General features: G+C 37.1%; 1 protein-coding gene and 1 pseudogene across 1 annotated transcript in view; one reads left to right on the forward strand and one right to left on the reverse strand.

The window, feature by feature from the left end:
• Positions 1 to 22,781, forward strand: part of Khdrbs2 (KH RNA binding domain containing, signal transduction associated 2) — a 461,510-nt gene that overhangs the window by 96,890 nt on the left and 341,839 nt on the right. The window lies entirely within an intron of this gene.
• Positions 1,757 to 2,639, reverse strand: LOC127195250 (mitochondrial import inner membrane translocase subunit Tim23-like; annotated as a pseudogene).

Below are 22,781 nucleotides of genomic sequence, written 5' to 3' on the forward strand. Positions count from 1 at the left end.
ATCTATTTTATTTTAGTTTTTGCTTCCATATGAGTCATAGGATTTTTCTACTTTGATAAAGAATCATAGTGATAGCTACTTTATTAAATTTCTAGTTCACTTCCTGTACAATTGTGTCTTTAATATTAATTCCTCAATCCTTATACATGGATGTTTTCCCACATTTTAGTGTCAAGTAATTCTTTATAATTTATTTTATTTTTCAGCTTATAATTACATCTTTTTCCCCTTCCCTTTTCTCCCTCCAGACATTTCTATGTAACACACTTGCTCTCTTTCACAGTCATGTCCTCCCTTTTCTTTAATTGCTGTTTTATACATATATGTATATGTCTATACATATATATCCCAAAATGCAATAATAAGACCTGCTCAGTCTGAATAATGTTATGCGTGTGTATGATCTCAAGTTTAACCATTTGGTATTTGATAGCCAATTATTGTGATCTGTCCTGAAGAAAACCAATTCCTGCTCATAGCATCCTTTGTTCCTTTGCAGTTATTTGGGTAGGATTGAGGTCTCTTTGTATTTCACTGTCGTCTTAGCAGACAGATATCTGCGAGACAATGCCTGCACCCAATGCTCATGGGCAGGAAAGATTGTAAGAGCCATAGGATCTGGTTTGTGTGAGATTGTGTCTCACCAACATGACTGCCTAAACGTGAGCTGAACAAGTACAATAACAATAGAAATGTTTAAGTAAAATTTTATAAGGGCAACTAAATACTAAAGAAGAGGCAGCAGGGTATTCAAGCCAATGGGCCACTTGACTCTTGGAAGTCAATTAACTAAAGTAAAGAAATAGTGTTTTGCCTAGAAAAAGACATCTACTCCATTTGCCTTAGGGTATACAAAAACTGACACTTGGACATGTTCATTGTATTCTAAAGTTGTGCTAGTTGCTTTACTTTATTATTAAGCCCTTTATACAGCCAGGTGATAATCATTGTTGAAGGACAAAACTAAGGTGTAAGGGTAGCATACATTTCTCAGGTTCATAACTATCAAGATACAGATGTAGGTACTAAATTTGGGAGTTTAAGATGCAACTTACTTACATCAGCCGTTCTATAAATATATAATTTATCAATTTCAAAAACATTCTACCCATATGGTTAATTATTTTAACATAAAACCATGTTTTAAAGATATTGAGTCTTTACTCATATGCTTCATTCAGTATTTATTCGCACCATACACTATTTTTGCTCATATATTAGGATGCTCTATCTGGTACTTTTCAGTCATGCTGCATTGCTTGGAGTTACATGTACTATTGCCATTTTTCCTATTCTAATGTGAATATGGACTTTAACTCATGGTCTTACATTCTGTACTCTGCCACTGCTTCCTTCTATATCTGTTTAGTCTATCTGTAACTGTTAAGTTATATTGTCTTTCTTTTTTATCACTTTAGTTCTATTTCCACCCTTTATTGGAATACAGGCCAACATAAGTTTTGGGTTTTTACATGAATAAACATGGTGATAAATGTTGAAAATAAGTATGGCCTGAATTTGGAGAGTAATTGGTTTTCCAGTTTTGGGGGTAGGAGAGAAAGAAGGTGCAAGATCATCTCCAAAGGAGAAGAAAACATACTCAGTGAGCCACCAAAGGGTTTTGGCTTCCACACACTTAAGGACAAGCTGTGCAGTCCAGGCTAAACATCCAGGATCTTTGTCACAGCATATCAGAGTCTCCAATTGTCCAAACTAACTGTAGGTGCAAGAGAGAAAGCAACTCCAGACTGACTTATTAGTTGATCTGGATGACTATGAAGTGTCCTCCATTCCTGAGGTGGCAAAACTCTTCAGAGTGACTGTTGGAGCAGTGACCTTTCATGTGCTCCTAGGTGTTATACAGTGTATAGACACTGGTGAGTGTCAGTCCTGCCAGGCCACTGTGTGCTATTCCTTGAAGACCACCTGTATATTTATACAACCTTCCTGTCATGGTTCCAGTTGCTACTGTGTTGAGGTCATCTTCTGTACCCCATGTGTTCTCGATGATAACACCAAATGCACTATAGAGCAAAGCCAGAGAACCTAGAGTATTAGTCCATAGTGCCCCATTGCCTGGTCACCATATTAAAAATCTGTACATTTATTGGTATGGACCAGGCCATGCTCTCTGGTTCCTTCGATCCTAGACGAAGACCATTCATTGCCCCAAATGCAGCCCCTGTCATACAACATCCTCCAATGGTAAAGAAAGCCAATTCAAGTTGGCCTTATGTTTTATTAGCTCCAGTTGGCAAAATAAGCTCATCAGTATTCTGAAGGAGATAGGGTGGGTCCACATTTAAATAAGGAGGCAGGGATGTCATACCAGTTAGCAGGACGCCGGGTACAGCGTGCGAGTAACCCACTCCTAAGAAGACAGCTAACCCGCTTGTGGTTTTGTTGCCACTTCCTCTGCCACCCTCCATGACATCACAGGAAACTGCAGTGGGTTTCCCATCGCCACCTCAGGCCAGGGTCCTGTGCTCAGCTGTGCTCCCCCCAGCAACAGTGGGAAGACCCGCGTTGCTACTGCCACCTTCACATGCTCTATATTGTCTTTCCTATGTAATACCATTCTGTAGAAGATTAAACTGCATTCTACTTTTCCACAACTTTAGGCACGTTTATTTAAGATTATTTTCAAAAGAAAGTCCTATTTGTCAGCGAAGAAGAAAATATTAAATAGAACATGGATTCTGTTGTTTTATATAGACTTAAACATTTCAAGAGTGGAGTAATTTCCATCAGTGATATTGAAGCATGGAAAAAGGATAGTCCAACTTTTGTTTCATGCTAGCAAAAGATTCGAAGACTAATGGCTACTCACAACATAAGAGGTAAATGTAGGATAATAAGTTATTGAATCTAAGTCAGAGGTGTGAAAAACATAGGAGGCTGAGGAAAATTCATTACTCATTTTGCCATTGTTTCACTAGGCTTTGTCGAAAGTAGAATTTGAAGATTTGAGTCCAAAGCCCATTAATATTTCCATTCCCTTCCTGCTCCTATAACAAGTATGCTACTGGGCCATTTAAAAGCTACAGAGAGAACAGTAAAGCCCTGTTATCCCTATGTCAGTAGTCACTGGCAAGCTATAAAGTAAGGAGGGAACTAGCACCAGCATAAACGAATTTTGTTTTTGTTTTTAATATCAACTAGTACTCTCCATATCCTGATGGAAAAGAAGATATGAGGTTGGGGGAGACATATTGAAGAAATACATGTTGACTAGGTGGAAATAATGGGGGTGGATATGATATAGCATTGTATAGTTGAATAAAATTATTGAGACCAAGTAAAAACTAAGATTAAAGTGTCCTTTAGTTCATTTAAAAATTAAACTGAGATAAGTTTATTAAACATATATTCAACAGTAAACAAATCTTCAATGTATGCTATCTAAAATTTGTTGTTTTGACTCCAGTTATCTCTTAAGCATGATTTCTTTAAACACCAGCACACATATGGTAGCAACAAAAATGCTTTTAGTGTTATTGTAAAAAGGAAACATTTATTTCACAGGTGGAACTAGAGTGTAGTAGTGAATGAGCCAAATCCAAGCAGATGGACAGAATTTAGTATTTTCTTTGGCTTGGTTACTTTCTTTTTTCTTTTTCTTTTTAGTTTTTTAAAAAATTTAAATAATTTATTCAAATTACATCTCAATTGTTTTTCCCTCATTTGTGTCCACCAGTTCCTCCCTCCCTCCCTCCTGTGTTCACCCTATTACCCTCCCCTTGTCTGTGACTGAGCGGGACCTCCTCCCCTTACTATATGGTCATAGGCTGTCTATCAAGTCTCATCTTGGCAGCCTGCTTATCCTTTCTCTGAGTGCCACCAGGCTTCCCCACCACGGGGAAGTGGTCAAATATGGGACACCAGAGTTCATGTCAGAGTCTGTGGCTTTTCTCTGGCCTGTGATTTAATCATTAAGTTCCTATATGCTGTATCTTTTATACTTATCATTGAATGGAATGATGCTTTCTCTTCTTAAAATGTATTTTACTTATATTACTTCAGTGCTGTAGTGCACTAGATCATGGGTGCACAGACTGCCACCTCCCACAGGAACATTTTCTTGTGTTGCTCACTGTCTAGAGCTGCGTAGGTTGGTAAATGGACAGATGAGCAGTGTACTGTTGGATAGCACCTAATAAGTATACTGCAGGGGGATTATGCAGTTGCATGGAAGACTAGTCTGTGCCCTAGATGTAGAATAAGGAAGTACACCTCAGAGGACCTGAAGGACATAAGGGAATCTATAGGTAGAAGAGGAAGTACACAAAGAGAGCAGTGACGCAAGAGGAAGATGCGCCTGGGAGATGCAAATACATTCCAAGAGGTGTCTATGCCTCAGCTCTCACTCTGTTGCCTAACACAGAAATCTTTGTGGTTTTTTTCCTCTTATCTTTTTGGTCTTATTTATATGGATATGATGGATGCTCTGTATTTCTCTATTATGGTGCCACCATAGCACCCTGTTTTCAGGCATTGTGCTTGTCTCCAAGCTTCCTGAGGCTAGGAAGGATTCTTATCACCTTATTCTTAGTATGGAGCACAGTTCCATACTCAGAAATGTTAGTGAACACTTAGGTGATCAGATAATTAATGTCCATATATGACTGTTCTCTTTATTGATGACTACTAAAAATTAGAGTTTACCATATGGTCAGAAAAAGTCAGCATTAAGGAACAATGAGCCGGGCATGGTGGTGGCGCACGCCTGTAATCCCAGCACTCAAGAGGCAGAGGCAGGTGGATTGCTGTGAGTTCAAGGCCAGCCTGGTCTACAGTGTGAGTCCAGGACAGTGAAGGCTACACAGAGAAACCCTGTCTCAAAAAAAAAAAAAAAAAAAAATAGAAAGAAAGAAGAAAGAAAGAAAGAAAATAAACAAAAACCAAGAATAATGAAACTGTGACTCTATTCTGTAAATGTTAATGTAATAGCATTTGAACTGATTTTTCATGATTAACATCCGTCCTTCGGCTTTGTGCACTGTAGAATGTCTCACTTTTCTCTGACCTGTGAAGGATATCTGTCCTTGTGTTTGCACCTAGTTCTAAGTGGATGACATGAGAGGATTTTGTGTTTACAATCCTAGCACGTGTAGATTTCTTAGTGCTTAAATAAATGACTTAGTCAGTGGCTTCTGTCCTCCTCTGGAACTGAGGTGAGGGAAGATGAAACCTTTGGTGGAAAGAGAAGATAATGTTATCAGTATCTGTACAGATAGAGTCTTCCTTCACAGGAAGCTGTGAGTGACCTAATCATCTTCTACAGACACTACTCCATATTAACCTTGCTGCATGGAAATGTTGAGATCCTTGGCTTCTGTAAAAGTAACGTGAATTCTTCATGATATCACATCCCTCTTCAGACAAGTTGCCACTAATGAGACGTCCTTTGTGACTTCTCATGCGGCATCAATCATCAATAAAGGGTAACAACAGTAACCTGTTTTGAGAGCAAAATAGCTTGAGAGACTGGAACAAGACAAAATTAAGCAATGCCTAGTGACTTGTGAGTCTTCCTTTCTCTCTTTGCAAGACATCCCATTATGTCATTCATTCATAAAATAATACTAGTTGACCTAACATTTTTCCTAGTATTTGGCAGATTTGAGGAAGATCCTCTGCTTAGTAAGACATGTGTGAGAAGAGTTACCAAGGAACCTTTTGCTTGCTTCAGTTTGAATGGTCTCCAGTCTTTAAGTCTTAAGATTGATCATTCCAGGGAGATTTAGGCTATATTCTGAAAACTACCAAATGCATTGTTTTGGCTGTTTCAAAAAGAAATTAACTAGTAGATACTCAAAACGAGTTTGGGAATGGAAGCAGAGGGCTCGAACAAATGGGCATACAGGCATGTGATTACTGTTTTGTGTATATTGAATTGTCAGCATTATTAAAGGTAAGATATCTGGATGAATAATTGCAAACATATTTGCTGCAGATGTGGCTTCAGCACAAAATGCAACCTCTTACAGTTGGAATTGATGTTGCCACATTCACTGGTGAAACTCTGGGCGCCTCTGGCAGAGTAGAGGATAACATTTCTGAAATATGTTTTGTTTCTCATCCGCATGTGATTGCGCCTGCTAGTATTTCAATGTTATTTTAGGAGGCTGAAGTTATAGCTTAGCTTGTGCTGCTACAAGTATGAGTGCCCACATTCAGTTCCCTAGTATCCTCGGAAAAAGCCAAGTGCCTTACCATGTATGTGTAATCCTAGAACTGGGAGTGGGAGGAGAGACAGGCGAACCTCTGCACATCATAGACAAGCCTGCCTAGTCCACCAGTGAGCTCGAGGGTCAATAAAAGACCCTCTCTCAAATATGTAGTGGAACATGATTAAAGAAGACACTCAGTGCACACCTTCACAAACTACACACACTACATACTACATACATACATACTTACATACATACATACATACATACATACATACATACATACATACACTACACACGCACACACAAAATTGAAAAGTTTTATAAGTTAGCCTTCTTACGCGTTTATAGATTTGTCTTTTTTTCTACATTAAATTAGGTCTGGAGTGGAAAAAAAAAACTCTTGACTGTTTGCTTTTGGAACATTGTGACTGGCCGCTGGCTTAATGATGATAATCAACTTGGAAAACAAGAATAAGAAATAAATATGGTTTATGAAGCAGCTTTCTTTATCTTTGCTCAGGGTAGTACATAAATGGAGATATGTGCCATGTGATCCAGTTTTCTTTTAAATAAAGTGATTTTATTACCCTATGCATAATGGATGATGACAGAATGAAAATTACCATTGTAGCAACTAGTATCTTTTATTCTCCTGAAGTAATTGTCATCTTGGAGGTTTACTGTTGAATAAGCTCACCATTTCTAGCTCAAGCTGGTTTACTTCAGCTGTTCTGGCTCAGACTCTTTTCCCAGATGACTGATTCAAACTGCCTTCACTCAGCTTCTGACTATATTACTCTGCTTGGCCTCTCCTCCTGGTCCTTCCCTCCCACCCTCTTCTCCCCGTCCCTTCTCTCCTCACATGGTCCTCAGAAAAAGGGATCACCTGCCACCAACCCACCCCAGCACATCACGTTGCATCAGGCCTGAGCTCATCTTCTTCCACTGAGGCCAGGCAAGGCAGCTCAGTGGGGGTTTCTAGCCTCTGGACCTACCAAAAAATACGTTTTATTTTTTAAAGCACCTAGACTGTGCTCTTTTGTTATGCTGCCCAATAAACTAATGAAGTTTTCCTTCATGAAGCTGTTGGCTTTGAAAGGAGTCAAATTCTAATTAGAAGAGTGTGAAGTGCAATGGCGAGATAAAGAGAAGCGTGGAAGGTGGTGTGATGGTGCATGCCTTTAAACCCAGCATTTGAGAGGAGAGGAAGATGGATTTCTGTGAGTTCCAGGCCACCCTGGAAGCCTAGGACACAAGAAACCTTCTTGAAAGAGAGAGAGAGAGAGAGAGAGAGAGAGAGAGAGAGAGAGAGAGAGAGAGAGAGAGAGAGAGAGAGAGAGAGAGAGAGAGAGAGAGACAGAGAGAGACAGAGAGACAGAGAGACAGAGACACAGAGACAGAGACAGAAACAGAAAGGGGGAGGGAGGGAGGGAGGGAGAAAGAGAAAAGAAGAGAAGAGAAAAGAAGAAAATAGAAGAGAGATGGAAGCCAGATGCAAAGCATACACCAATAGTTCCAGCTTGTTCAGAGGGGAAAGTAGGAAGGAAAAGTATTAGCCTAGGAAAGAGTGACAGACCAGTCTGAATAACACAGTGAGACTTTGTTATAGATATCTGATGGTCCATTATAGTGTGCATGTAAATGAAAAAATATGATATGTAAATATACTCTTCTATAACCTATTAGGGAAGAAGTAGACATCATAGTTAAGAGTAAGATATTCATATTTGTAAATTCAATGTCAATTCTAGAATTGCATAACCATTAAAGGAATATTTATCATAGTTTATTTAATTGATAAAAATTTGGTCCTGCTGCTCATCCATGTAATTTCTAGTATTTTGGAGGCTAAGACAAGAAGGTTGAAAAGTTTGGGTTGCAGAGTTATTTCAATTTTAGATATTATCTCAAAATACCGAGAAAAGTACAAGCAAACCTATGACAGGATGAGAGAGAATGTTTATCTGGCATGTTTGATAAGGCTGTCTTAGCATTGTTCCAGCAATAACTGCAGAAAAATATAGCTGACATAGAGGTTGCTGCAGCTAATGCCGATTATCTTCTTTTTGGATGGCACAAGGAAGAAATATGTGATTTCTCCTACTTGAGATTATGTCAAGAGATGTGTGTTGATAATATTTCAGCATTTGTATGGGTAAAGAATCAACATTATTTTTAACTTTCATGTAAGGATGGTCTGTAACGTGTCCTAAATATACATTTTAAAAAATAATTACATTGGATTTATCTTCCATGAGAAGATAAATGCTCCTCACAGATGCCATAGGTTACCAAGTAAAAAGTAGATATAGTACCTACGAATCATATTAAAGTAAACGATATTTGGTAAGATGGAGTGGAAATCAAAATAGGGAAATTAATAAAAGTGTATAGCTGGTTTACAATAATTGCAGATCCCTACTATGTAACAGTTACATAGCCAATCATTAAAGGACATTGCAGACAATATTATCAAGCCACTGTCTGCGTTTGATAATGAATAGAAGCATGGCTATTTTGACAAGCTTTACAGGCATTTAACATGGTAACTGGTTACTAAGCTTTGGTGAACTCTATATGAATTTAGTTAAAAACTACTGACTGGACATCAGTTCTAAATATAATCATCATATAACACATTTAAAAAGTATATTATTCTTTAAAATATATTTTATTAATTTATTCATATTACATCTCAATTGTTATCCCATCCCTTGTATCCTCCCATTCCTCCTTTCTCCCATTTTCCCCTTACTCCCCTCCCCTATGACTGTGACTGAGGGAGATTTCCTTCCTCTGTATATGCTCATAGGGTATCAGGTCTCTTCTTGGTATCCTGCTATCCTTCCTCTGAGTGCTGCCAGGCATCCCCATCCAGGGGGCATGGTCAAATATTTCCCCTATAGAAATACAAGCAATCATTGATAGTCTCCCAACAAAAAAAAGCCAGGGCCAGATGGTTTCAGTGCAGAATTCTACCAGACCTTCAAGGATCATGAATTGGAATTGATGCTTGTTAGTTTAGTTATGATAAGTCTGTATCATAATTGTGTTGTATAGTTCTATTACTAAAATGTAACATTACCAAAGCTTTCGTGTTTATCACTATGCAAATATTTGTGTGTATGTATGTATTTCTATATCAGTGTATATTATATTGAATAAATACACATTAACATTGATGGTGATGATGAAGCAGAGTTAAATTGTTATTACTAATAATCACTTCAATTATTTACAATGTAAGGACATGAAATATTCGAAGTTATATATGTGATACATAATCTATCTTTCTATGTTGGCTCAGCCATTAGGCTATCTAATGTATAATGCTTATGTACATATATCTCAACAGATTCTTACTCTTAATTTGCATAAATTATGTAACAGTACTTTCGTACATACTTTTTCAGAAGTATAAGCATATGACTGATAGCTTCAGGAGCCCTGTTGTTCTTCAGAGTACAAAGACAGAATTTGTCTCCATTTGGAGTAGTGCGATTTCCTCATTATCAAAAATGTTCACATATTCATGTTGATTGCTACATTGTGTCTAGAAGTGGTGCTACTGATGTTTACCTAAGGATAATTATATTAATTACAGTTTTATGTGGAAAATAAGCATATTTATATGTAAAACACTATTCAGGTGCTTGCAAAAGCTAATCATGTTTATGGGCATTGAAAGTGGCACACTGAAATCCATGCAGGAGTTTCTTTGGATATGGAAGGCCCCATGGTTCTATCTTCAGGGAATTTGAATGACAACCATTTCAGACTAAATATACATTCAAATAGGTGTAAAATCGCAAGTTATTAAAAAGGCATAGTTATTTAATGTTATTTTTCTTGCCTTCTTGCCTAGACTTGTTTATTATTTAGTTTTCTCTTTACAATGACAAAAGCAAACTAAGAAAAAAGAGCTTATTTTTATACACATTTCTCATCGTGTTAGTGATGGCGTGGAGGCAACACAAGTAACAGACAGGTGCTTGCCCTTATCTCCAGTTAGAAGCCCAGGCAAGGATGCATGCTAATGGTCCAGTCATTTCTCCTCTTCATCGTTTGAATCAATCCAGATTGCAGTTTAATGTATAGTTGTACCCACATGTAGGGCATGTCCGTTGTGCCTCTCTGTAAAAGATCTCAGATGTGGTCACAGGCTTGTTTTCTAAGGGATTCCAAACCCTATCAAGTTGGAAATGAGCTATAGCTGACATGCCCTCTGACCCTGAGAAGCAAACACCCAGGTCCATTTGCCCACTGGTATTTAACAATCTCCTGGCAGGTTGACAGATTGCTTGCTTGCATCAATACTCTTCATTGTGCGTTTTCTGCACTTTTCTGTGAGATGGGAGAAGACCACAGAGAATATTGTCTACAGAGTTAGTCAGCGTTTGACGTATGTGACTACAGAGGATGCTGCTTAGTTGGTTTGATGCTGACTTTTGACTACAAAGGACATTGCTTAATTTTTTAGAGACACCTGAAATTGCTGATTGTCAGATATTTTTCTCCCTTTGAAGAGTTGTTTCCATATTATTTTAATTTGTTAGAAATAATTCCCCTGTGTAATACTTGATAAAATATTAGGAACAGAAAATTTTAGACTCAGGAAAAGACACCCTAGAAAATATGTCTTAGAAGTAATAAATTTGATCAAGAATGAGCAGATCTACTTTTACCCTCATTTAATACCTGAAGAGAGAATCATATTTGCATGCATAATATGATTGGCTTCAGAAGAAAGATACCAGTTTACAACACTGGTGAGGGACAGCATGTATTTGGGCCAGTATGTTCTGAACACATACTGAAAAAGAGGATACATTTTTAGGTAAATTCCACACTCACAGAAAATTACTATAAAGGTATATTCGCAGTCCAGCTGGAGAGGTGGCTCAGGGTATAAGAACACATACTGCTCTTCCCGAGGACTCAAGCTTGTTACCAACACTCATATTAGGTGGTTCATGATCACCTGTAACAGCAACAGGTTATTACACACTCATCTGGTCTTCTGGATACCTGCACTCACATAGCATATACTCACACAGACATAAAGACATAGACACCAATGAAAATATGAATATCTATCTGTCTGTCTATCTATCTATCTATCTATCTATCTATCTATCTATCTATCTATCTGTATGTCGTTTTTAAATAATGGCAAATGGTACACTGACTTTTGTTTCTAGTGAAAGAATATTTTGAAAAGACACTTTATTAGCCAGATGTGATGGCACATGCCTGTCATCCCAGCGCACAGGAAGGCAGAGGCAAGCACGCAGATTTCTGTGAGGAAAGCCTGGTCTACAAAGTGAGTTCAGGATATCCAAGGCTTCAAAGAGAAATTCTGTCTTGAAAAGCAAAATAAAACAGAAGGAAAGAAAGAAAAAATAACCAGTTTATTGTACAAAGTACAAGAAATGAGAAGTCTGTGCTGCTGACTCCTAGACTTTTTTTTTACTGTTAAAATTGATGTTAGAAGCCATATCTCTTTTCAGTAGCCACCTCCAAGCCTAAAATTATCTGCCTTGCTTATATAGAGGATGAGGACTTTCTCTCCAACCATTGCCAGGTCTTCTGAATTCCTGAATCTCATGTTCACCACCACGTATAGCCAAAGTTTTGTTTTGCTGCTATTATGTATAAATATCATCTTGTCCACATGCTTTTGTCATGCAGTCAAAGTATTTTTTTAAAGAACCCATTTCTCAAAGATAGTACCTGTCTAATCCCCCATTCTCACATTCTCATTGTACATTTAGAAAAAAATAAATCCTATTGTCACATGTTCAATTCCCTACTACTAATCCTATTCCATTTCGGCTTTTGTACATACATTTTTATTATACACACACACACACACACACACACACACACACACACACACACACCACTTGCCAGGAAAGAATTGTCCTTAAGTAAAATCAAATTTTCTTTTAGTCATATTCTCCTTAAGGACCTTAGCATTCAGGTGTTCACACCTTATTTGCTCGGCATCCATCTGCAGCATAAGCATTTGGTAAGTTGATGCAATAGGGTCATGAGTTTGACACCTGTCTGGGCTTGGTGAGACCCTACCAAAACAATAGTATCAGCTTTGTAAACACCAATATGGCTTTCTTTTGATTCAAGACTTCCGTGTTTCATTGCCTGTGGTAAATCCACAGTTTCTTTAAAGTTTTTCTCTTTTTTCAACTTTCAAGTAGCTCACATGCCAGCTTTTTCCTCCTGCTTCTCTTCCTTGCCCTTAATCTTAATCTAGTTCTCAAATACTAACATTCACAATATTTTATATTCCTAACCTACTGCATGATAGACTCAACATTATTGATTCAGATTTTTTCCCACTTTTGTGATGTTTTTGTTGTTACTGTTTGTTTGGGCACAATTCTCTGTGATTCTATTGACAGGTATAGGTGTTCTCTTACAAAAGAGATGGATGAGTGAGTCATATGTTTAACACTCAGTCACAGGAATTTATTTGTGCATTCGGGAAGTATTGATTATTTATGTGGTACTAATTGACTTGATGTATATGATGTGTATCCATGTGAGGATCTACAACAAATTATGGAAAATATGAACCTTTAAAATGTTTAATTTTTCATAATTTTATTATATCTTGCTAAGAGATTATATGTATTACTATGACTTTTATCATAAAATTAATTATAAACTTGAAAATATTAATGTATGCCAGTAACTTTAATAAGAATTTGATTCCTTTGCTATTTTTTGAGGTAGGCCTCATGCCAACTCAGGCTATTGTAGAAGTTATTTGGCGTAACATAGGCTGTCCTCCAACTAATGGCGGTCCTCTTTCCTCAGAATCCCAAGTGCTTGGAATTCCAGATGTGAACTCCTGTACGTGACTAGTGAGATTTTCTTTGTGAACCCCAATCGTTTGCCCTTAGTTGGGTTAATTTTGATAACCTCGTTTTTTTTTCAGTTTATTCTCTGCCTACCATTATGGTTTTACAACTGTTCAAACCTCTATTATTGGTAAGCAAGAATAATGTCTGTAGTATTGCCAGGATTGTCATCTAATGTGGAAATCTGATTGCAAAATATAATGTATGCAATCTTATGTGAACTGTGTCTCATGATTTATATCCTACCTATCTCTCCTGCCACACTCGGGTCAACTACTGTACAGAAATTCTTCCTGTAGACTCTTTACGGCAGTCAAAATACTGTATATTCATTTCATCATTTTTGTCTCAAAAGCTTGCATCCAGAAGTCTTATTAAAACTTGAAATGTTTCTTAACAGAAACTGTAAAACCCCACAGCTTTCGAGAAATGTAAAAAAAAAAGAAAAGTCATATGGGAGGAGGTGGTTTTTTTCAAATTTTAGATTAGTTAGTTGTGGAGTTTAGGGTTTTGTTTTGTTTTGTTTTTTTAATTTACATCATGATACTTAGCGTAGTCCAGTTGCATATTTGAATAGTGAAATGGATCCACCATAATTTCAATGTGGAATCTCACAAAATCAAAAGGAGTTAGCATTAGGGGGCAGCAGCAGTGCAGTCTTCCTTCAGAGATGGACTAATTGTCCACTGCTAAGCAACACTATGCTTGATTACCACTTAATGAATGGTCTGATTTACTCTTGTTACTATAATGGCTCAAGAGTCAATGACCTGGCCATGCTCTGATCAGCACTGGTGAGCTTTGAGGAAGTGTATGTTTTGCTGAGTAGGGCACAGTATGAAGACAACAGTGTGGGCCGAATCAATGTCTAGGTGATGGGGCAGGAAACAGTAATCTTGGGAATCTCTGCATTCTGCCCAGATGGGCCAGGTTATATAAATGGTAAAGGGCATATTAACTCAATGGAATAAAGCCATTTTTATGCATATATATATATTTCTGCACTGTCCTTTCCACTGGCATTCAGTGAAACAGTTTGATTTTCTTGAAAATTCTTGTCAGTTGGACTTTGAAATGTAGTAAAATATGAAACTAAAGGGTTTAAAATATAATGTCCTCCGTTTATTTTCCTATATTAAAATATCAAGAAATTTATTTTCAATATTGCTGATTTCCAGATTAGAAAGAATATCATTGTGTTTTCAAATAGAAAGTGTATTGCGGACAATCACTTAGGACTTGCCAATGGGCATTTCATACACTGCATTGCAATAATTTTAAATAACCAATTTTGCCCTCTTCCTGGAAAAGATCACAGGCAGTTTGATAAGCAGAACATTAAAGATGCACACTAACACTTGTTTCTATTAAACCTTTATTATAAGAGCAACACGGACACGTTTGTATGACATATCTTTTACTCATACATTTTTCTTGAGGGAGTAATCTATATAAGTTGTATCTGCAGAACATAATGGGTTCATAAATTCTTGTTCACAGTCAATTTCACACAGAACCATTTCTAGGTTTAATCAACCTCCTAGATGCACTTGACAAGCTTCAGTTATTCTGTTATTTCTATTGTTTGGCAATAAACTGCTATTTTGGGATTAAGTGAAAATTCAATATAAGCACTCACTATAGAATCACTTTTTTTTAAATCTGCCACTGAATTAGTTGCAGTACTAACAATAAATTTTTAAAAAATGTAAAAGTGTAAATTTAGCGTTCTGTTTTACAAGTAACATGAATTTTAACATCAATACCATTTGATTGTATGATTTTCTCCTGTTTTAGATCCATTGAAATGCACAAAATGACTCTTATCAATACTGTCTTTATTGAGGGTGATACCAACTCTTTAAGCTATCTGATTTGTCAAAAGAGCAAATGTATTCCAAGGTCAGAACTGTTGAAAATGGTGACAACTACAGGGCAATTGAAACCTGTCTAGATAACCTGGACAGCTGAAAAAGTGGCTGAGGACACTCATGCTAGTAGGATACTGATCCAAGGATGCAGGGTACTGAGTACTGTTGCTTAGTCTCCAGCTGTCATTCAGAACCTAGCAATCAGTGATGACCTCTGCAGTGTGATAGACTCGGCATACGAGTCAGGCGTGGGCCAAGTGGATGCTGCAGCAAGCTAGCCACACAGAGCAGCACAGCACATCGGGCTTCTGTGCTGATACCAGAACCTTGCTACATAATTAAACCACTTAATAGAAAACAATGTTCATTTAATTTGGGCAACATCTGGTTTGTGTTCAGACACTAAAAAGAGTTTTAAACCTTAAGTGTAAACTTGTAAGGTGGAGGTTCCTGGGGTGTGTGTTTAACTATTTCAGTACTTAAAAATCAAGAATAGGGGAAAAGTGGTTTGAGAAAAACAGGAAGGAATGAGACGTTAAACATGTATAAAGTAAACGTATTAGCCAGTTGTCTGAATTTAGTCTCTTTGACTAGATGCACCCTCTCTTATTTTTTATGAAAGTCACATTTTCAATTTATACTTGACTTTCGCTATTTATTACTACGTCCTATGTTGCTTGTAAAGACCATGAGCTAATAATGTTGATCTAAACAAGCATAATTTGACAATTTAATTCTGAAACAAATTAACTTCAAAGTGGCTACTTTTAATGCCAGATATCTGAAAGGCAAAATGAAAAATTCAGTTCAAACCTCTGAAAATTTAAGAGATTTAAGGAAAAACAAAACCACCGAGGTCGAACAAGCTTTTAGATGCCAGGAAGTTCCCTCTGGTAAGAAGCACTCACAACATTAATCATATCTTTATATTTTGATTCTTTATTAAAATTATTTTATTACCAAACTACAAAGAATTAATTAAAAAAAAAACAAATTATCACATCAGCAAAATCAATCAGTTCTTTATGTAACAGTTATACAATATCAATATAATCTTGACTAAATTAGAGTGGATTAAATCATACAATAATATAATCATGGTGAAAATTTAGTTAGAACTAGTTGCTTGTATTTAAAGTAGCATTTCACCTGATTAAACATAACCCAATCCCAGAACTTGAAGTTCCCTTTAGTGGCATGAGATGTCCAGTTGAGGCTCCACCTCTCTTATTTGGTGATTTCATTTATATTACTACACTTTAGGAAACTTCTACTCTATTAGATTTCTATTTTACCCTTCAAATGGCCCTTTGTCTTAGCTGTCACTTCTTGTATTCTCTCCCTTGTTCCCTGCTTCCTCGTTTTATCCTCCAGTTCCCCTGCCAGTCCATCCATAAGTACCTGCTGTGTTTCCCCTTCATATTAAGTATCAAGAGAAGGGGTTTCTATGCTCAGTATCAGTTCCGTCGTTAATTTCTTTGAAATGTCAGTGGAGTTTCCCTCTGAATGGCCATAGCAACTTACATTTCTATGAAAATTGTACATCATTTCCTTCTTCGTTGCTCTTGTTGGCTAACGCTTTTTCTCTGTTTTTTTTTTCCACAGTAGTCATCTTTATTGGTATATGATTGACCAGGCCATGACACTCTGTGTTATGACACAGTTGGATAGTTCAGTAGTCCACATAGTTCCAAAACCTAAAATATGAACCATTTGTCTCTTTAGAGAAAACCCCAGCAGGTTCACGCCTTTATTCCTGATCTAACATTCACAGCATTTTACACCACAGCAATCCATGTTTACCCTACTCAAAACCATCTGGACTTGTGTCATGAACATGGTTTCTAGTCTTTATACTGCATTGTCCACCGCTCTCAGAGAGGAGGAGGATAGGGCATCTGACACTGTTCAAATGTTGTGAACGGTGATGCAGTACGGTTGTATGTTTGGTGTAAACATGTTTTTGGAAACAGCAACAGTTGCCCACAGTGTACCATTGTATCAGACTTATGATTTGATCGGGCTAAAACAATAGGAAACTCTAATCCACAGTGTGATTCCTTCCAAAACTCTAAGTTGAGCTGTCAAGGCTGGCCGCAGGGTTGTACAGATTTCCATGAAAGATCTCTCAACCTTTACCTCTTCAGAACCACTCTGAACTTGTGAAGAGAGAGATTCCTAGGCTGCCACCTCAGAAATTTTGATTTGGTAGGACCAGTAGAAAGGACAAGGCATTTTAGGGTCTTTTTTTTTTTTTAGAATCACAACCCTAAGTATTTACTTTGTGATAAAAAGGCAAAAGGTCAGCTTCATCCATCATACAGGTGACATTTGACCTTCCTCAGTGACCTATCTGACCTTATCCCTCCTTTCGGTTACTAATCAGATATGATGGCTACATCATAACCATTCCAAGGACTGTTACATTCATGCTGTTAACTCATTTCTTTACATTCCTCAATTTTAGTAAAGTTATATATCTTTTGAATATTTTGAAGTTTAAAGGTAATAATAAACATAAACAACAAACCTCATGTTGGAATATGTATTTATCTAGGCATGTGCATGTTATTTGTGCAAATTTTTCTCAATTTTGGAAGATATTAGATGTCTAAACGTCTCCTTCAGGTTATAACCATAATTTTAGTTGTATGATCTTGATTCTTCAGAGATACCACTACCCACCAGCATCTTCTGAATGGAAACAAATATTCTCACAATGGTAGCATAGCTACAACTGATCACATGGCTACTGAGTGCTTAATGACTGAGCTCTTAAACACTAGTTATTTCTATATGATTTAAATTTATGTAATATCATGTGACCAGTATCCATCTTATTGTAAGTATCATCTAGAAAGCAAGTTGAATGGTATTATGTTGTCACTAATTTTATTGGACAATGTGAATAGAATAAATCTGATCTTCCAGTTTTGAATTTGGAAGTAGATAATATATTTCAGATCTTAAACATTTTAGCCTCATTAATTGATGTTTTTGTATAGTTGTTTTAATTGCACCCAATGTGTCCAAAATATAGTTACAGTTATGTATTCTGGGCCTATAAGAGTATTATTTTTGTCCCTGTGTTATTTTTTCCAAGGCTGTAGGTTTATTTTACCTAGAACTTACTGTTCTGTACATGATGGATGTTGTCAGAAGATTTCCAGTGTGTGAGCAGTCTCCCATGAAATCATGGCATTTACCTAGAATATAGTTCAATGTATTTTCCATAAATCTTTAATCAAGTATATAGCTTGTTGTGTTTTTTAATAAACCAGTGAGCATAGAAAATTTAAAGCTGTTATTTCATGCTGTTTTCATCCATAAAATATAGAAAAGTGGTTGTTATTTTATCCATCTGCAGCAAATGGGGTCATTTTAACAAGGCTTGGAATAAATACATTGAATATGATACCCATTTTTTAGCTTGGCCTGGCATGTAACTTCATGAATAAAAAAGATGCCATTTATCACGTGGGGATAGTCATATACATCGTATTTATCATGTCTGTAAAAGAGTAAATTATCTCTTGAAGCTCTGTTCTGTTATTACATGGAGATCATAGAGTACGAAATAATTATAGTCATGGGAGGCCTATAAACAGGATATACTTATCTCAAGTATCCTTAATTTTATAGTCCCATGTCTATTGGGTGGCTATAAAAGATTGATATGTCTGGTGTGTCAAAATTGTTTTCATCTGGAAGAAGTTATTGCTCTGTCATGGTTTAAAATAGCTGTATTAAAGATATACTTAAAACCTATAAATACAAACATTATCAAGTTGAAAGAAACACAGAATTAATTCCTTGGTTTACTTGGTCATTTTACTAGTCTTCTAAGAGACTGTGTTATTTGCACATTTTCCATTAAAGGTGACAACATGCCTAGCTTAGGCACGCATGCTCCCAAGCCCACACTCAGGGAACCAGAGCACAAGGACTTTGGCTTTGAGGATAGCCTAGTGTCCATATAGCAAGAACCTGTCTTTGTAAAGAAAAGGCATAAATGACAGAAGAAAGACAGAATAAAGGAAAATGTGTGTGTGTGTGTGTGTGTGTGTGTGTGTGTGTGTGTGTTGTACGTATATGTGTGGAAGCAAAGAGGAGGCTGACCATGGTTGGAGTCTTTAGCTTAAATGACATCTAGTTCGAAACACCTTTCCTCAATATGCACAGAAATGCCTTTAACACATAACTTTAATCGGAAGATTATGCCGTGAATATTGCAGCTGGTCTTTCTTCAAAATCTAGCCATCTTTCACCAACTCTAAGGACAGTGGAAGTAGACTGAAGAATTCAGTTACAGTAATTCCCCCCAGTAACACATACTTTGTCAATTTGTGGTACATCCACAGCGGAGGAGAGACATGCATGAAGACTACGGCGCAGAGCAAGGACTTGTGCAAACCCCTGTTAGTTTGCCCTAGTGACAGAGACTGGTAGTAATGGTTAGCAATGAACCAATTAAGGCAGGGAACTTGCTTGTGCAGTGTTAAACTCCAAAAGGCATTCATAAGAGAATAAATGTTTTGACTCCTACAAAGGGTGGGTGATAAGACAGGCTCATTTTAGTGTTAGTGATTTGCTAATGTCAATCAAGAGCACCCCAGTGTGAACCTTGGCTTCTGGCAGACATTCACCATGAAATGTCTGCATGACTGAATAAATGAATTAATCAACAAATGATCTCATGAATCAGTGAATGACAGACTTTACAGAAAACATACTGAAAAAGCTGCTGAAGCTTGAAATATATGGACACTAAAATTGTGACTCATGAAAGACAAAGATAGATTTAATTTTTACCAGAAATCCTTTCGTAATGTAGGTAGTATTTCCCCTTTTGGAAGTACTTTCTCCTAGACTTGTTTGAGCCCTAAAATTACTGTGACATTTTTCCAGCATGGTATCTCCCCTACCAGGTAAGTAAATCAAACAGTTTTCAAATTTAAGATATTTGCCTCTATTTAAAAATACAGCCAAAATGTATGTGATTATTACTCAAATGCTTTGATTAAATGTGAACTTGTTAGGTCTGGAATCTGAAATTGTTTCATTAATACGAGACCCCCTCTATACCAGCCCCCTTATCCAAACTGCATCAAGTGAAATGCTTCTGTTTAGGAGTGAGAGTAATATTTTACTTTTAAAAAGTCGACCATTTAACTTACCTTATTGTGAATGAATGAATACCTCATTATTTTCTCTCATTCTCCACTCACCCAGCAGTGCAGAAAGGCCTGTTCCTTGTCTGATTACTCAAAGAACATGGGTTGGAAATGAGAGAAACTGCAGTGAGCATAGTGAATGTGTTTGAAGAAAACACCTGTGGCCCACTTCATTAGTTTAGAATATTGAGATGGTGGAGTCTAAGGAACTGCAAATTGCCAAAGAATCTCCTGATGAAGAAGGAAGAGGGGGGATCATGGTGCCAGCAAGAGTGGCAGTTTGTCTGCTAAGAAGAAATGGCAAACAATTCTCAGTGAACACGCCACATTGAAGGACAAAGTAGAATGAAAACAGTGATGAGCTAGACCACATCTTGACCCAGATGCTTAGCTATACATACCTCTTGCCTGTATTTAAACCCAAGCCTTTATGCCAGGACCCCAAATTTAGACTTACCTGTAGAGATAGACTTGGGGTGTCACTTATTTGGGGAGGTCATTATTTGCCCCTCTTCTCAATGTAGTCATGTTGAATAAATCCCCCTTTTCTTTTCACTGTCACTTGTCTCTTTAATTGGCCTTTTGAAGATGGAAGGCAGTACCGTTCATCTTCAAAACAGCTTAGTATTGATGCCTGGTTTTGCATCTCTGGTAACAATGCCATAGTTCTAAAGGTAAAATTAGAAAGATTTCTTCTTGAATAATGATCAACTAGCAGTTTGCCACCAGAAACCCCAATAAGAAAATAGAAAGTGAGAGAAATCCAAGACCCTGTGAGTAATGGAAAACTTCAACATGTATAGAAGATGAATGCTCTCCAGGATCCAGCACAAATTTGCCAGCGATATCTAAAAACCATGCCAGCCCCTTAGATAACTGCTATTAATATCAGGGTGGCAGGGGGTGAGCAATAATGAACACTTTTTAATGACAAAAGTTCAGTTTCCATATCAAAGAGAAGTACAATTGTAAAGGAAACAATAAAAATGTGTTTATAACAGAATAGTCTCACACATTAGCCTTTTGTAATCAAACCACATACTTTATAAATCACATGATTGATGTGCATATATAATTATTTATTTATAAGACTCCAATATCACTGCTAATATTAAACCTAGTAAACACTTTTTAAATTGATACACACACACACACACACACACACACACACACACACACACATATATTTAAACTACGTAAGGGAACAAACTAAGGAAATCCTCCCAGCCTTTGTCCTTGCCTGTAAGACTGGTGGGCTTAGAAGGAAATGAACTTAGTTGCAAACTAAGATGTGTATTCCAGTCTGTGGCTGGTAAGTGTCCCCAAGAGAGTGTGATGAGGAAAATTCAGATCAGTTTACATATTAAGGCACAGTTTTAAATTGAACAGTTCTAATTAAAGAACTGAATACCTGGAGGAAGGGATTCATGTGAGGATATGAAATAGGTTTGGATCATAGACTCTAAGATATTTGTGAGACATACCTCTTCATTGACCGCAGTAACAGTTGAAAGTAGCACTGGAGAATACGAGGGATGAAAACCATGTCTGTAAGAGCCATGTTGCTATGGACTCTTATAGTGTCGTGCTGGAAGTTATAAATTGCTTGAGTTTGGTGCTCAGGACTGAGGTTGCAATAGACATTCATTATGCAGCTCTTAGAGCCAATCAGAAGAACAGGGTCACTTACAGAAGTTAAGAAGGTCACACTGAGACTCATGGGGATGCTGACTTTTAGAGTTCAAGGCTTTACAGAACAGTCAAGTAAGATAAGAACAGAAAAATGTCCATCAATTCTAGCAATTTTGAAGTCATTCTTAACCTTTGCTAGAGCAGTTTAAACACATACGATGAAAAGGGCAGGCACAAAGGGGGAGGAAATCGATGAGTGGAGGTGATGCTGTTTTGTGTGCCCTGCACACTCTCGGGGCTCGAAAGGGCACTGGATCTACAAGGAACACATGCCATGTGTTTGTATTTTCATTGACAAATGCAAATCTTTCAGGAAGACAACATAAAAACAACTGCGAAGATGTTTGCCAGTGTTCACAAGGTGCAGGTGTCTGAACCTGAAGACCCAGTGTGTCGCACAGGAGACACTTATTTATGGCTAGAGTCTCCTGAGATTGTGACAATATAAAACACAAAATAGAAATATGATATCTATGTGTCTCCGGGATTAATGACGAACTCACACTCTTGAAAAACAGTCATCATTTAAGGATGACTCTGTACCATGCTTGCTTTGAAAGATATATTTGCAGTTCACTAAAGATACTTTGATTAGAATGATGATGAAACTGGTCACATTTCACGTGCAGATTTCTCTGTTGGGTAGATGATGGACTTCAAATAAGACATTAAAATAAAGAGTAATGCTTCATTTTCGTACCTAGACATAGCCTCACAAAATTATATTCTACTTAATTAAAAATATTTTTTCTGAATTTTTAGAGTTGTACTTCTGTCAGTCCTTCAAAGCAAAAAAAAAAAAAAAATCATATACTATGCCATCCTGCCTTCCTTCTACCTTAATAAGTGAACATTTTACAATTTAAAATTCAGTGTTGTCAAGTTGTGCTCTAGAGCTTAGGACTTCTGTTTGATCCCATTTCTGCAGTTGACTTTGTGGCCTCTTGAAGCTTCAATGACAACATATCTGTAAAAGTACAGTAA

Source organism: Acomys russatus, chromosome 11 (genome assembly GCF_903995435.1).
Source record: "Acomys russatus chromosome 11, mAcoRus1.1, whole genome shotgun sequence".
Lineage (NCBI taxonomy): Eukaryota > Metazoa > Chordata > Mammalia > Rodentia > Muridae > Acomys > Acomys russatus.